The sequence below is a fragment of the Manis pentadactyla genome, chromosome 6 (genome assembly GCF_030020395.1).
Source record: "Manis pentadactyla isolate mManPen7 chromosome 6, mManPen7.hap1, whole genome shotgun sequence".
In the NCBI taxonomy this organism is placed as follows: Eukaryota; Metazoa; Chordata; class Mammalia; order Pholidota; family Manidae; genus Manis; species Manis pentadactyla.
The window spans coordinates 9,891,026-9,907,385 of NC_080024.1; the positions used below are offsets into that span (position 1 = coordinate 9,891,026).

The following is a 16,360-nucleotide window of genomic DNA, read 5'->3' on the forward strand; positions in this document are numbered from 1 at the left end:
TCACGCTCCCAGATTTAAATAATCACCATCATTTTAGCTTTCCTTGTTTCCTTTAGCTAACGTTAAATATTTTGTCAAGTGTTAGTGGTTATCAGTTAACTCGTTTTCTTTATAGAAGAAGCAAAAAGAAAACTCAATACTACTGAAATGCTTCTAGCTAAAATGTTGCTTAACTTGATGTATCTTTAGGAAAAAAAAACAGCTAAAATCTTTCAAGGGAACATATAATGAAAGAAAAAAAAATACATCTATGTGTTTATTATACTCCAAATCCTAGGGAAACTGTTGAAACTAATTCTAATTCTAAATCAAGCAATGTTTCTGCAGTGCTTCAAAAATTTCCTGGGGGAAAATGTTCAGAAATGTCTCTCAATAAACAATAAGGGTGGACATTTTTTTACAAAACTCCATATGAATCAGCCTATTAGTGTTTCATCATAGCAATCTTTTTCCAAAGCAACTTAATCTATTCAAGATATCTCATGATGCAGCAATGTCTTTTCTTTTTAATAAAGAATAAAAGTTAACATCTACCAACCAATGACTAGTTCCAAAAATCATCAGACAGCAAAATTAATAATAATCATTCTTTTCCTGCAAAAACCATTTGGAGGGAAAAAATAATGCGCTGAATGTGTGTAGCATTTCAAATAGATGACAGTTTATACTTGATTCTCTCTGCCTAAAAAGCATGTACAATGAGATGTAGAAGGAATTGAATCACTCTCCCCTGATATTAAACACTGCTCTTTGGTGGTGGCGTAAGTGGGATGGGCAGGGCTAGATACCGACACACCTTTATCTCCATTTTGACTTTCACCCATGTAGTGGGACCTGGGCCCTGCTCATCACCCATTAGAAAACTGCCATTTGGGTAGAAACTTTGCCAAAGCTTGTCAGTCTAGGATGGCTCAATAGACAATATGTCACATAGATCCAGCTCACTCAAAAGACGCTTCTTTCTGAGCCATGTCAACAAGTCTCCGTATTTTCCTTCTTTCTCGGTGCTGCTGGCCCTGCTTGTCTTAAGCTTCCCTTGTGAATCAGGCCTTTCCTAGTGCCTACACCCCCTCCTTCTCCCACCAAACCCTGCTTTCACCGTGTGCCAATTCTTACGGGGAAAAGTCACCTGACCTTATATCAGAGCTGTCTTCTGTGTCCAAGAGGGTTTCTTGGTCTCCCTCATGAACAGATGATCTGAGCTTCTGCACTGTCTAAAAGCAGTAAATATTTTTTCTGGGCTCTGGGAGTGCGAGCATTTTCTGCCCGTCTCTCAGTGGCTCGGACTTTTGCTGCTAAGAGTGGACAGTCTGGGAGAGCAGGCAGGATTCTGTCCTGTCCCCATAGCAGCTTCTACAGCCTAAGCAGAAGTGGAAGTGCTCAGAGTTATAGTTTTTAAACAGCTTTATCAAATAAACTGCAGATATTTAAAGCATACAATTTGGTGCACTTGACCTAAGTATACACCTGTGAGCCTATCATCCCAATCAGCCAGTGACCCACCATCCCTGGCAACCCTTTGTAAGCTTTCTCTCCTACCCTTTATGGACTCCCCCCACCCACCCAGGCAACCAGTATTCTGTCAATATAGATTAGTTTGCATTTTCTAGAGTTTTTAACATGGAATCATACAATATGGACTCTTTTTTGGTGGGGAGGGGGGCAACAGTTCTAGCTTCTTTCGCTTGCCATGATTCAGATTCAGCCATACTTGAGTGTATCAATATTTCTTTCATTTTTATTGCCTGGTAGTACACCATTGTATGGATGCAGCACCGTTTGTACACTCATCCATCCATCTATTGATGGGCATTTGGATTTGGGTTGGTTCTGGTGTTATGGCAGTACATCAAAGCTGCCGTGAGAATCCATGTAGAAGTCTTTACATGACCACCTGCTTTCTTTTCTTTTGGGTAAGTACCTAAGAGTGAAATGTCCCAGTCATATATTAGGAATATGTTAACATTTTTAATAACTCCCAAAGAGATTGCAGCATTTCACATTCCCACAAGCAGTGTATAAGAGTTGTTTCCTCCATATCTTCACCAGTATTTGATATGGGGAAAAATCTCTGTGACCTGAGGTTTAGAAAGAGTTCTTAGATGCAATATCAAAAGTATAATCCACATAATAAGAATTGGTAAATTGGACTGCCTAAAAGTAGAACTTCTCTTCAAAAGCTTGGTTAAGAAAATGAAAGGCCACAGACAGAAAATATTTGCAAAGTACATATTTGATAAAATTCTATAGGCAGAATGCCTAAAAACTCTAAAAACTTGGTAAGAAAACAATTAAGGACTTGGAACACTTTTCTAAAGAAAATACATGGATGGCAAATAAATACAAATTATGCACATTAAATCCATAATGAGATACCAACACACGTCTAATAGAATGACTAAAATTAAAAAGGCTGAAGTGTTTTACTTGTCTTTAACTTTTCAATTTTGAGATAATTGTAGATTGACATGATATTATAAGAAACTATATTAAAATCCCCTCTACCATTCATCCTGTTTCCCCCAAGTGTAATCTTATACAAAACTATAGTACAATATCACAACCAAGAAACTGATACAATCTGTAGAGTCTGTTCAGATTTCCCCAGGTTTGCATGTCTCATTTTGCATATATTTAGGTCTCTGCAGTTTTGTCACCTGGGTCAGGTCATGTGTCCCCCACCACGATCAAGACACAGAGCTCTTCGTCATAGGGGTTCCTTTTGCGAACCTTTTACAGCCACAGGCAACAGCCGCCACCACCACCCCACCACCCACTGAACCCTAGGTCCCCGAGCCCCACTCCCCACCACCAGTAGGCTCGTCATCTCTCATTTTATTTTCTCATTTGTGTTGTTTTCTAAAAGTTCCTGCTGTTATTTTCTTTTATCACACCATAGCTGCCACAATCCCTTGAGCTCTGTTTGGTTCAAATTACTGGCAGTGCTAAAGTTGCTGATGGAGTCACATAGAAGGCTTTTGAGAATTTTTTGTTTTTGAAATTGGCAGCAGAAATTGAGGAATGCATGGGAAGTAAGATCAAACTTGACAATTTTGCTATTGATAAGCAGACTTGTTCCGAATGTATTAGGCATAAGGCTGCCCAAAACTGAACATCCAAAACTGTATCCTATTCAATGTAATATAATTGTTTAATATGATTAAAGAGGGAAAACTGGAGAAGCGTTACCCCTTTTGTATTTTACTTCCTTAGGCTATTTGCTTCAGCGTCACCCTCAGGATAGGCACTCGCCCACATATCCCTTTCTGTCCACCTGATTTCCTCTCTTTTTTAAAGCTGTTGTCTCATACTCTTTTCATATCCTTTTATTCTCATACAATTGACTGATTGCTGTTTTGATGTCCCTGTATGCAAGCAGCAAGGCCCTTTTCTAACTAGACCTTATCTTTTCTTTAAATAGGGCGATGGCAATCATTGTGGTACCCTGCAAAGAGGCATGGTGTCTTCTCCTACATAATTTTTATTTTAAAAAAATGCATTTTCTTGGTGTCTTCATTTGTATCACTCAGGACGTGGGATAATGGTGTCCTTACATACTGACAGAAATAGATCTTTATCCCTTGGCTTCTGAATTCTGTATCTTCATAAAATCCCCAAATGGAGGTGTAAGCTGGGAACACTAGCTCATGTGATATTACCTCCAGTGTGCGTCCTGTTAGGGCACCATCTCCCCCTTGCTTACAACTTGGATGCACCTGTATTCATTTCCTAAGAAATAAAAATACCACTCAGAGATGTGTTTTCCACTTGGCTGAGAATCAACTGCATCTTGTCACCAATTTCAATACTTATTTACAAACTCTCAATACAATTTTCATCCATACGTGGAGAAAAGAAATAATTAAGGACTAATGTCAAGATTTACCTTGTCTAGGAAGCTACACAACACATTAATTTTTAAAGCAAATCTGAATTTCTAAAAGTGAAATTAGGTAAAAGAGTAATGGCAATTTTTGAAAGACACCGATACACTGTTCCTCAGTTTCCTCTTCTGAAAATGAAAAAAAATTTCCCTCATCCACTGATGGGACAACTTTAAAGAGAAATGAAAAACAAAAGGGAGCCGAGGGGGTTCTAGGTGTCTACAGTGGATGGTGTGTGATACAAAATTATATTGTTTTGTTATGATTAGTAACATTTCACTCAACTGTTTCAGAAAAAAGCACTCCTATAAACTTCATCTATGCCCTGTGTCTATGGCAACTGTTCACCTCTCTAACCTTAGTACCTAATATAGGTGATTTGTTTTGTTATTAATTATATTAGTCAGGGTTCTCCAGAGAAACAACCAATACGATGTTAGGATGTGTGTGTGTGTGTCTGTGTGTGTGTGCATGCATGCATATATATGGTAAGAGATTTAATTGAAGGAATTGGCTCATGTGACTGTGGAGTCTTGGTAAATCCAAAATCTGATGGGAGAGGCCAGCAGGTTGGAGACTCAGGAAAGAAGAGCAAAGCAAAAAGCCCATCTGTGCAGAACCAGGAAGAGCTGATGTTGCAGGTGAAGTCAAAGGCCATCGCTGGCAGAATTCCCTCTTGCTCAGGAGAAGTCAGCTTTTAGTCTGTTCAGGCCTTCAACTGACTGGATGAGGCCCACTCACATTATGGAAGGCAATATATTTTACTCCAAGTCCACCAATTTAAGTGTAAATCTCACCCAAAAACACTTAACAAAAAATATTCAGAATAATGTTTGACCAAATACCTGGGCACTGGGGTCCAGCCATGTTGTCACATAAAATTAACACGCATACTGATATTTATATTGTCTCCTAAAGTTACTTGTGAAATGAAACAGACAGAAAGAAATCTAACTTGCAAATTTTGGGAAGACTATGCTGGGTTTTGGGAGATCATTGGCCACATGTTCTTACCCAGACATCCATCTGTATCCTGGTACTATACCTAGGCTTTCTCACGCCACCTTCAGTTTGGGCTTACAAATATCAAGTAGGCAATCCAAAATTCCTTATAGCCCAATTACATCCAAGAGTATTTGCTATTATGATCTGTTTCTACTCATAGGACACTTCTGACACCAAATGTGTAGTTCTTTTTCCCTACACCAACCAATTCTCTTACACCAGCTGGGTGTCCTCCAATTCAGTTCGACTCTGACACTATCTACCTGGAATTAATGTCACGTGCCACAAGGTTCAGTTCCACAAAACTGCCCCACTCCAGATATCAATCACAAATCCTGGGCCTCCCCACATCTGACTGACCAGCTATAAATGTGGGGTTCCCATGATACCCTCAGGTTCAATAATTTGCTAGAACAACTCAGAGAACCCAGAAAAAGATTTACTTAATATTTATTGGTTTATTATAAAGGATACAACTCAGGATGGACAAATGGAAGAGACACATAAGACAAAGTATGTGGAAAGGGGTGGGGGACCCACACCCTCTGTGGGAGCCCAGCCCTTACAGCATTTCAATGTGCTCACCAATCCAGAAGCTCTCTGAACCCCCATTTAGGGTTTTTATGGAGATTACATTACTAGTCCTGATTAAATCATCAGCTTTAGGTGAATAGCTCAATCTCCAGCACCTCTCTCCTCCTAGGAAGTTGGGGTGAGGATACAAATTTCAAACTCTAACCATGCCTTGGTATTTCTGGTGACCACCCTGTCCTCAAGACAACTAGAGGCCCCCAGCCAGCAGTCATCTTATTATATACAAAAGTATACAAAAGCCTTCATTGTTCCTGAGATTCCAAGTGTCTTTGAAGTTCTTGTGTCAGGAACTGTGAACTAAGACCAAACATTGTAACCGAAGATGCTATGATGAGCCTGTCACTCAGGGATACAAGAACTTTAGGATCTCTGGCTCAGGAATTTGGGATGGAGACCAATATAGCTTTACATCATCGTTGCTTAAGTCCTCTCTAAAGGACCATTCATACCTTCTTCCTTATCCGACTCCCCATTCACTGATAATTATCTCTTCTCAAACTGAAATTATTAGGCAGAATATTATCCCACGTCCTCCAGCTCCCTCAAACTACATCCCTACCCACTTTGTGCCCTCATTGTTTCCACTCTTGACAGTCTAAAACCCCCTATCCATAGAGCCTATATCAGAGAATCATTTTAAAAACTTGAATCATATCACATCACTTTTTTGCCTAAAACACTTAAGTGACTTCCCAAGCACTTAAAATAAATTTTGAGCAAGTCTATGTGGTTATATATCATCTGTTTAACTCATCAGCATCATTATCTAGATGATGTCATAGATGAGTTCATTTAGTTAAAACCCTGGGATATGTTTTTTCTGAAATCAGAGCTAATATGAGTAGCCTACTGTTTGGTTTTCCCTTCTTTTATGGACTGTTGGGCCATATTAGAAAGGGGAGTGGGGAAAGGGGATTATTTATTGCATAACCTACAGTGTACTCATAAATGTTTAAGAACCAAATATCCACCTCTCAAATTAAGAAAAAAAAATACATATATATGTTAATATATATATAACCTGATTTATATATAGCATTTACTTATTTCCATTTTATAAACACTCATGTATATTATTACACTCTATTTCAAACTACTATTATGTGTCATCATTAAATGCAGAGGTGGAAAAGATGCATGCAGCTGTCTCTCACGATCTACTACAGAGACACCTCTGGATACGGGCCAATTTTAATTCTCTACATTGGGCAAATATTTGACATTTCTCTTATTGGTGCTCTTACTACTTCTCATATGTGAATGAAATCACCAACACTGAAAGTGAAATATATTCATTAATCTATTTATCACAAGGCAGAAAAGTTCTGTCACATAATGGGAACTTAAGAATCATTATATATACATGTACTGTTAATAACACCCAACAATTATTGAGTGATTGTGCCCCCCTGCCAGCGCTTGTTATTGTTTTATGTTCCTCAAGTATGGAATGATTTGTTCACAAGCATTCACTCCTTTGCCACTCTTGCCGCGCTTCCCTGCAGGCAGAGTCCATGACATTACAGCCCTGGCTGGGTCCTGGTTTTATGACTTGCTTTGGACAATGTTTGGACAATGAGTTGGCAAAAATATTCCTTGCCTGAGCAGAGCTTTAAATCCATTTGCATGGTTTATCCCTGTCCCTCCTGGACTTCTGCCCTCAGGCATGAGAATACTGAGGTCATGTTGAGCTGCTCTTTCAGCCTGGGACTGGGAGAAAAAGACATGCAGTGCTGAGCCAAGCCTAGGAGCCAGTCTGCCCATAGCGTTCATTTAATTGACCAGAAAATAAATATTTGTTGTTGTAAGTCACTAAAAAATGGGGCTCTTTGTCACTACAGACAAAGGTGACTAATGCAGTGACAAAGCCAGTACTCAATTAAACTTTATAACAACTCTCTGATGTAGTTTTTATTATTATTATCCACATTGTATAGATGAGACAATCAGCAAACAGAAAAGTCAAATAGCTCGGAAGTTTATAGGTCTAGTAAATTATAGAGCTGGGAATTGAACTCATGCTGGCTGACTCCACAATCCACTCACTTTATAGCATCTCATTGATTAAACATGAATAGGAAGAGGCGATGGTTTTAGCTCACTAACTGCGTTTTGATAGATGTTTTTAAAAGTTAAAAATAAAGTGACTCAGAAAAGGCAGTATAGCACAGAGAAGACAAGTAGTGACTCTACAGCATCTTACTACACTGATGGACAATGGGGCATGTGGGGGGGGACTTGATAATATAGGTGAATGCAATAACCACAGTGTTGCTCAGGTGAAACCTTCCTAAGATTGTTTATCAATGATACCTTAATAAAAAGAAATAAGGTGACTATATGCCCTATTTTGCCATGCATAGTACTTGTTTATACCTACTGTCCCAACTTAATTATTAATAGCTTTTCCTTTCATTCTTAGCATATCTCTTTGGATAAATTAGATATCTACCCTATTTGAAACTCACTCTCTTCCATGACATTTTTGTAATCTCCTTCTACTTCATCTACTGCCATCACCAATCAATACTCAACATCCATGACAAGTGATGGAATATCTGCCAAGAAGCTATCTTTTTTATGGGACCCACCTGCCAATATCACCCATGTCCCTTATGAAGATGATGTCCTTGGTGATCCTACCTAGCAATGGACTCTTTAGGTGAACTCTAGAATTCTTACTACATATGGAACTCCCCATGAATACACACACACACACACACACACACACACACACAAACAAACAAACAAAAAACCTAAGATGGGTTTGGCTTATCATCCTAGTATCAAGGATCACTTGTATTCTCTCACCCATTATCTCTTCTATCATTACTTATGCCCCATTCTTTTTCTCTTTTCTTTATGGATTTCTTATTAAGACGATTAAACCTTTTCTCTCTATCCTCTAAGTCTTTTAACTTAACTTTGTATTTTCTTGCATATTGATTCTTTATGCCACACTAGATAATTTCCAGTTCATTAATTTTCTCTTTAGCTGTGTCCAGTGTTCTGTTAATAGCAGTCATGGAGACGTTTGTCTGTCTCTGAATATTCCTTATAGAAATGTTCAAACATATACAAAAGGAGAAGAATCATAAAATGAATCTGACATATCCATCATTCAATAATTGTCAATAAATGGCCAATATTTTCTTAAGTGTATCCTCCACCCCTCTCATTATGCATTGAATTTTAAATTTTAGCTATCTTTTTATTCATAGTTTGTTTATTCTTCAGATTTACTTTGCCATCTTTTATAGCTTCGTGTTTTCTACTAATATTTTCAGTTTATCGCTTTTATTTGTTTAAATATAGTAAGCATACTTTTGTGGTCTAACATGTATTCAAACATCTGATGTGTTTGCACATCTATTTATTTGTTAGTTACTGTTATTACTTCTCAGTTTATTACTTTTGGCTTGTTCTGTTACACAGTACCTTACCTTTGCTGGCAAGTGTACTCAGGGAAAAAAATAGATGAATAATTTAAGACTTAGGATTTAGCACTTTCCTCCAAAGAGGATTTACATTTGTTCTTGCCAGACACTGGGGGCACTACAAGCCACAGGCCACCTTAAGTCTAATTCCATGCTGAGGTTCCCTGGACCAGTCAAGAACCAGAAGCCTGAATGCACAAGCCCTTGTAGCTGCACTATGTCTTATTAGCATTTATTTTGAGACAGTAGTCCTTTCAGGTTCCATCTTATTATGGGAATGAGTCTTCTACTGGAATCCCTATTATGCGTGCCCTGGGCTTTGATTCAGTGCTTGTTCTCTCTCTCTTTCTCTCTCTCTCTCTCTCTCTCTCTCTTCATGGAGCTATCAAAATAAAAGTTTAAGTTTGCAGAGACTGTCCTATATCTCAGGGCAGAAGTTGCTGTATTACCAAGTTGCTTCCCTGCTTCCTCATTGATAAGGTGTCCTGCTAATTCTTTACTACTTATTTGATGCTTTTAAGATTGAAAAAAAATTTTTTATCCTCTATGCTTAGTACTTTTCAACAGGACATATGGCCCAGATTACCTAATTCATCATAACTGAAACCCGAAGAGGGAGAGATTATTTTTAGGTACTTACACAGAGGTCAACAAATTCTAACCCCAAAGAGAGTCAAGTTATTTTTATTTTCTTTCATGTCTCACCCATTCTCACTCTTGAAAATAGAATGGGTAGGGCTTTATTTTTAAAATATTGTGAGGTAACATATTCCAAGGACTACAATGTCCAGTGCTATCTGGAAGTTTTCTTATACAGGTAAAAAGAAAAAAGAAACTTCTTGGAAGCCAGTTTTTTAGGAAAACATTTTCTTAGACTTGGATTATTTCTTGATGGTAAGCAACTTGGTATCCAGGATGTGATAAAATGTAAGTACTTAGAAGAGTAGTTGTTCCTATACTGAGTAGTTATTGCTGTTTCTACTTTAAAATAGTCATTGAATATGAATCCACATTTGTCAGTAAACATAGGACAGTTTAAACTATTTGAAATGTATTAATATTTTCAATATCAAATATCTTCTTAGGTTCAAGTTGTAATTATTTTTAAAAATTGGTTGATTTGTGTGGAAACTGTCTAAGCGCACAACAAAATGAGACAGTGCTGACACTTGTTTAGTGCCTAATATGTCTAACAGCCTTTATTTCCTGTTCTGACTCTGATGAATTTGCCTGAGGTGTTCTTTTTAAAACCATTTAAAAGTGGTTATAGGGAAATCCACAATCTCTTAGTGATCAACTTATAGAAGACAGGAAATAATCCTTAAATGTTATATTTGCCACTCAGCCTGCTATAGCCAGAGATACTGTCAGGTACTTAACACGCTAGTCCTTGGATAACCCCAACAGGAGGACGCTTCCCTCACCAACACTTGGCTCCTCCAACCTGCTTTTGTCCACGTCACACAACTCATAAATGATAAAATGGGATTTTGTCCACTCCACACTGAATGAAGGGTGTTTCAGTGAGGGCATGTGTTCAGCTGTAAGGGAGAATCCAATTAACTTGTGACCTAAAGAAATTGGGGACGTTCTTTGTCTCATGTAACATAAATCTAGTGGCAGGAAGTTACTAGCATGGGTTCAGGGCGGAGATCTCTGCTTCTTTGCACTTTCTCTCATGGTTGCACAGTAACTATTGCAATTCCTACCATCACATCTGTATTACAGATGAGAGAGAAGATGCTGTTTCTAGTTATGCTTGAACCTCATTCAGTGTACAGAAGCAAATCATGTGGCCATACCTGGCTGAAAAAGACCGCAGGGGAGATTTTTAGGTTCTGTATTTTGAGAGTTTAGGAAGGCAATCCAGAAGGTGGTTGGGGTGGGTTCCTGAGTAAGCCAACATATATTTTATGTCACATGGTCTACATTTTTCTATTAAATCAAGCTACCTTAGGTATAATGCTAAAGATTGTAATTTAACGCAAAGCACTTTCTACAATAAGAACAAATAAAAATAGCGTTTTAGAGCACTTCAATATTCATAAAATGCAACAATCTATTGAGATTATATCAATGTTCCCATTTTATAGTTGAGAATATGGTAATTAGGAGAAGTTTCTCTATCTACTTGGACAGTTAGAAAGTAGAGGGTTAAAAGTTGAATCAGGTATTGATTTTAAGTCTAATGCTAGTTATATATCAATAAATCAGCTCCACAGTATTTATTTCTAATCCTCTCATTTAGATAAAAACACATTTGGGGCTCATAAAAAAATCTCTGAAGGATATTTTATTACCCTTTAAGCCATTATGTAAATAAAACTATGATTATGGTCTTTTGTTCACTTTTTTTTTCTTTTCCATCATCACTATTATATTTTGGTTTACTGAAAAGTGGAAAAATGAAGGAAAAAGCACAAAATAATAAACATAAATACTATGATTGATAATCAGTAGAAAGGAATATTATTAATTTGGTCTTACTATTTATGGAATCCTTATTAATAAAAAAATAAGTTGATTATTGATTTAAGGATCAAAAATGCCCACATTGTTGATTTAGTCATTCAACAAACATTTACTGAGTACTTACTTTGTTTATTTACTAAATATTGATAGAAAATCGTTACCAATAATATTTAATTGTATAAAATCACCTAGAAGTATGACAAATTCATTTACTTGTTAAAAAAATGTAGGTAAACATTCCAATTTTCTAATACCATATAATAAACCAACTTAAAATTTAGAGACCAGAAACAATGACTATTATTTCTCATAGATTTTTGAGCTGGCAAACAGGGCAGTTAGGCTGCTGTCCCCTGGGAACACTCAGGCAGCTGTTTTCCTTTGATGACTTAACTTGGGTTAAGGGTACAAAATGGTCCCACCCACACAGCCAGTAGTAGGTGCTGTCAGGTGTGCACCGTCCTCCGGTCAGGTAGAATGTTTTTTCCACAGCACTGAGGTCTCAGGTTTCTGAAAGTGGAGGCTGGAAGCCTCTTGGGATTAGCCTTCAGTTCTCTTGGCCAGTGCGATTCCCAAGAACATCCCATGTTTAAAGAGGTGGGGAAGTAGACTCCACATTTGGATGGAAGACGTGGCAAAGGATTTCTATAGACAAATAGGAGAAGTTATCATGGACATTTTGAAAGCAATTTTCTAGAGTCCATTTTCTGGCTACAATAATTTACATCCTTCCCTCATGCCAAATGCACTCATGCCTTCCTCCCAAATTTTATCTCAATTTTGGTATCAGGCTCAACCTCCAGGTCCTTGCAATTTTAACCAGGTCTGAATGTGATAAGACTTCTCACGTACAGCTACTCATGATCCTGTACTGGTCAGCAAGAAAGGTGGTCCATCCACCCTTCAAGCCCCCAACACTCAATACACAAGTGGGGAAGGCTGTGAGCTGCAGTCACTGGTCTTTATTAATTCTAAAATCCAGCTGGGAACATGTCACCTCAGCCCCTTCTCCAGGGGCAGGGGATGTGACTGTTCCTGCTTTCTGGGGGTGCTTCCTTCACCCAAAGTTCTCTTTAGCTCTAGGTTCTACCTTCCGGGCACACACCTCCACTATGTGTTGCCCATGTTTGAAAACAGTCTACCATACTTTTCAAAAATCTCTATTATTATAAAATATAGAGAAAACTTATTAGGATTACATAAAAGAAGAATAATTTTAATCCTTAGTTATGTTTAGTGACTCATAATTGCCTAGACATATCTCAATGAAAATTTAAATTTCAGAAATGGCTTTAGGTTTTAGTTCAAATAAATGCCTAGTTTCTTATGAAGCAATGATGATGTTCATATCTTGGCAGCATTCTTGCCATGTGGATACAGTACCCTTTAAATAGGCAAAATAAAATCTATCTTTCAAACTATAATAATTGGGGCAAATAATAATATTTCACTAAATTTCAAACTTTATGGAACATGTCTAACCAATCTAACTCAATTCAGAATACATTTGTTGATCTCTTAGATGTTGATTACTGTCCAAATTCTAAGGACAATAAGTCTAAATGTGGCATAAGAGATGCAGAAAGCAGTGATTCACGAAAGACTTCCTAGAAGAGAAAGTGACTAAGCTGGATGTTGAAGGATGTGAAGGAGTGCTGTCCACGAGAAAGAACAGCTTATCACGGGTCTGAAACTTGAGTTTACATGACATACACAAGGGACTGAGTGTATTCCTTTCAGCATTAGATTCAAATGATAATCTCTTTCAGAAACACTCTTGCTGGCACACCCACAAATAATGTCTAACATATTGGGGCATCCATGATCCAGTCAAGCTGACACATAAAATTAATCATCAGAACAGTTGACCTTATGATATGAGGAATGGATACATAATGGGAGAAAATTAATGATAGGAACTCAATGCTTTTATAGAAGCTGCAATAAATGTGCTAAATCAACAGCCAATATATGGTGCTGTTCCCTTAACCAGAGTATATAAAGGAAGGCAAAAGGTGTTCTTCCCTCCTGAGCTATAGTTGTTTGCTGGGGCTGAACCCTCACCCTGCTTTGACTCTGCCTAAATGCTGAGGTGTCCCAGCTGAGCTGAACCCGCCTTGAGAGATAGATACCTACAGTCAGGGGACCCCTGGGGCCCAACCAGCTGAAGCTGGTGGGATCCAAGACAGTGGTTCATTTGACCTCAAAAGAACCTCTACCTTAATTGTAATGTATTTTTTATACTAAATGAAGACTCCCACCAGTGCCATGACGGTTGACAACACCGTGACAACGACGGGGAAGCAACCAGAGAGGACAAAAGAAATGTGATATTCTGGCTTTGAGCAGTTCTCCCCAATCCCAATAAAACAAACAAACAAACAAAAAACAGGGATATTCCTTCCTTTGCTTTTAGTGCCAAATCTCTTCACTAAATATGCCCCTTGTCTATGACTTCCCAGGTCTCACCGACTGAGCAGTTGGTTTGTGAACTGCGCTCCTGCTTCTACAGTCTCTGGGCCACTGAATAAAGCCTGCAATGCTTCACCCTCACTTTTGATCTTCTATATCGGCTTTGTGACACCGAACGGGTAGAGGCCCCATTTTGGGGAACTGTTTTGCCAATAACAAAGTTCTTCTCTATTTCATTCACATCTTCTTGTGACTCCTGGAATATTCAGGCATTCGTGCAGTCATGCATTCATTAAATGAGCATGTATTAAGAGCTGCCTGGGTACCAGGAATCGAGCAATATTCCTGAGATGCAAAGATAGAAAAGATACAATCTTTTTATATGTAGCATGTAATATGCTGTGCACAATAACTTCTATCGACTGAATTTTAAAAGTTCTAAGTGTGGCATTTATTATTCAGGGTTGGAAGCATTATCAATTTACTATCTGAGGCCTTAGTGTCCTTATTATGATTTTATTTCTGATACTTTCAGAGAGAGATAAGATCTAGAATGTAGAGTTTGCCCATTTAGTCATTCTAAGTCATACCCATGACTTCCTTTTATCATGGTTATCTTTTGTTTAACAATGCATTTGTATTTTTTCATTGAAATAAATACAAATACTTCAAAGGCCACACCATTTTTTTTGTTGTTATTGTTAAACATCACAAAAACATAGAAACTTTTACATTTTTATCTAGCTGGACAAAACAGAATCCATTCTTTTCTTCCAATGTTGTTCCAATTTCAGATATGAGTTTTCTTACCTTACTAATAAACACTCAAATAACAATTAGTTGTGATGAGGTAGAACATTTCTCTGCTAAAATGGCTTTTCATTTGCATGGTACATTTCTTCATTTCATAAACTATTTTAAATTGAGGATCTATATTATTATCTAAAGGATCTATTCTTAATTTTTTAATCACTTATTTTCTTCATACTCAAAGATAAGATGGTGATCTGGAATCTAAACCTGTCTGAAGTCATATCACAAAATAATAAGCACTTCCTGGTGCACAATGGGACTAAACTGACATCACATAAGTGAAAGGCAAACACCTGTAATCTCTTGCTTTCTCTGGAAACATTTTATTCTCTGCCATTGTCAGCAAGAGTGTCAATAAATAAACACACATAATGGGATAGTCATGAATCACTGTAGCATGAAAAAGTGTTTTGGTAGCATTGGAAATACAACTAACTGCAGCTGCAATAATATCTTGGAAGGGAAGAAAAACAAAACCCAAGGCAACATTTCTCAGGCACCACTAAATACACATGAAATTCTACAACTTTTCTATCTCACACTTAAAAATTTGGTCTAAAGTTCTTGCTCTTGATACTCTATTGACTTGTTTTTGTTTGTTTGTTTATTTATTTATTTATTTATTTATTTATTTTTTGGCATCTCTCATATTTATTGATCAAATGGTTAACAACAATAAAATTCTGTATAGGGGAGTCAATGCTCAATGCACAATCATTAATCCACCCCAAGCCTAATTTTCATCAGTCTCCAATCTTCTGAAGCATAACAAACAAGTTCTTACATGGAGAACAAATTCTTACATAGTGAATAAGTTCTTACATGGTGAACAGTACATGGGCAGTCATCACAGAAACCTTCGGTTTTGCTCATGCATTATGGACTATAAACAATCAGTACAAATATGAATACTCATTTGATTTTTATACTTGATTTATATGTGGATACCACATTTCTCTCTTTATTATTATTATTTTTAATAAAATGCTGAAGTGGTAGGTAGATACAAGATAAAGGTAGAAAACATAGTTTAGTGTTGTAAGAGAGCAAATGTAGATGATCAAGTGTGTGCCTGTAGACTATGAGTTAATCCAAGCTAAACAAGGGCAATAAAACATCCACGTATGCAGAAGATTTCTCTCAGAACAGGGGGGTGAGGTTCTAAGCCTCACCTCTGTTGATCCCCAATTTCTCACCTGATGACCCCCCTGCGACTGTGCCTGTCTTAGGTTGTTCCTCCCTTGAGGAATCTTACCCGTCTCTGGCTAACCGGTCATCTTCCGGGGCCATACAGGGAAATGTAAAGTTGGTAAGTGAGAGAGAGAAGCCTTATTGTTTGAAATGGTTAGCTTTTTATTTCTTTGCATATTTTTGCCCTGTAGCTTCTATGCCCAGCATTTGTCTTGAGGTATCTTTACCACTTGGAAGAATTATGATACTCGGTAAATTTGATATGAGGCACGAATTCTATTTAAGGGTTGTAATTAGGAAGGAAGAAGAAAAGCTATAGAAGTAGCAGGCGGCAGAAAACATGGGAAGATTTATTATTTCTTTGATATATCTTCTTGTAGAGAAACCAGCATGTATAGGTTTTAAGCTACTACTTAAATTGCACACACACATTAACATAATAGGAGTATAGTTACATAACCAAAGCATACCTGTAATTACCAGCCATCTCCAGTGAAGCCAAGAAAACCAGTTAGGCACCTTAGGCATTTGTGAAAACTTATCTGTGATATG

At 37.5% G+C, this 16,360-nt stretch overlaps 1 long non-coding RNA gene across 1 annotated transcript in view; it reads left to right on the forward strand.

The window, feature by feature from the left end:
- The first annotated feature begins 9,633 nt into the window (after nt 1-9,633).
- The window catches only part of LOC130684220 (uncharacterized), a 30,376-nt gene continuing 23,649 nt past the window's right edge, over nt 9,634-16,360 (forward strand). Inside the window, exons 1-2 of the long non-coding RNA XR_008998407.1 lie at nt 9,634-9,847; nt 13,855-13,983. This is a non-coding gene — a long non-coding RNA (uncharacterized LOC130684220). The remainder of the gene's footprint in view (nt 9,848-13,854; nt 13,984-16,360) is intronic.